This window comes from Schistocerca gregaria, chromosome 1, assembly GCF_023897955.1.
Source record: "Schistocerca gregaria isolate iqSchGreg1 chromosome 1, iqSchGreg1.2, whole genome shotgun sequence".
NCBI classification, from domain to species: Eukaryota; Metazoa; Arthropoda; class Insecta; order Orthoptera; family Acrididae; genus Schistocerca; species Schistocerca gregaria.
Genome location: NC_064920.1, coordinates 715,188,683 through 715,190,039, shown reverse-complemented (window position 1 = coordinate 715,190,039; position 1,357 = coordinate 715,188,683).

The following is a 1,357-nucleotide window of genomic DNA, read 5'->3' as shown; positions in this document are numbered from 1 at the left end:
AGCACGAACGCTGGTCCAACTGAGGCGCCAGGTGGAAATGGCATGGCAAGCCGTTCCACAGGACTACATCCAGCATCTCTACGATCGTCTCCATGGGAGAATAGCAGCCTGCATTGCTGCGAAAGGTGGATATACACTGTACTAGTGCCGACATTGTGCATGCTCTGTTGACTGTGTCTATGTGCCTGTGGTTCTGTCAGTGTGATCATGTGATGTATCTGACCCCAGGAATGTGTCAATAAAGTTTCCCCTTCCTGGGACAATGAATTCACGGTGTTCTTATTTCAATTTCCAGGAGTGTATTTCCAGTGATTCCATGGTCATTAATTAACATTAATATACGTATAGGTGTACGGTGAAAAAATAAAAACACTGCGAGAAATGCGTGCTTGAACATAAATTGTGATGCTAGCCCAGCCTACAGGTGGCGCTGTTGTATTTGACCTCTAACGGCACCTGTGCAATGTCCTCAATATGTTGCAAATGTCAAGTCGTGGTCACAACTGTATTCTGCGCAGTTGCGAGTGGTTGTCGGAATTAAATGAATTCGAACGTGGGTAAATCGTTGGAGCTTGTCCGGTAGGTGCTCCCGAAACCAAAGTAGGTGAACTGTTTGGTGTTTCAAGAGGCACCGTATCGAAGATTTGTGCTGCATACAGGAAAAGAGAAAGTACATCATCCGCTAAGTCACAGCGGGCGAAAGTGTGCGTTGAGTGATCGTGACAGACGGTCACTGAAGAGCATTGTGACGAAAAGTAAGGGGCCAACGGCTGCAGAAGACGCTGCAGAACTGAATGTCGCTCCCGTGAACCATGTCAGCACGGCGAGGTGGAATTCCAAAACGACTCACCAGTGTTGCACTTGTCCGTGACAGGAGAACGTGGTGCCCAAGCCATAAAGCCTGGACTTTGGAGAACAGAAGAATGTCATTTGGTCGGATGAGTCTGGTTTCGATTAGTTTTCAACTTCTGGTAGAGTTTACGTCCCACGATTGAAACATGGCTGGGGTTCGGTTAAGATTTAGGAAGCCACATATTGGCATCCGTGGGCTCCTTGGTTCCTCTGTAAGGTAGCAATACTGCCAAAGATTATTTTAGCAATTTGGCCATCCCACGGTACAATGTTTGTATTCCAATAGGAATGTTGTGTTGCAAAGGACAGGGCCCCTGTTCACACTGCCCGCATCCTCCAGAATTGGTTTTGTGAGCACGAACATGAATTGCCGAATCTTCCCTCGTCACCAGAGTCACCAGATTTCAATATCGTTGAGCCTTTGTAGTATACTTTGGAGAAAAAGCTGCGAATTGCAATTCACCTCCACCACCGTTACGTGAAGTTGCCACTACTGAGCAGGGAG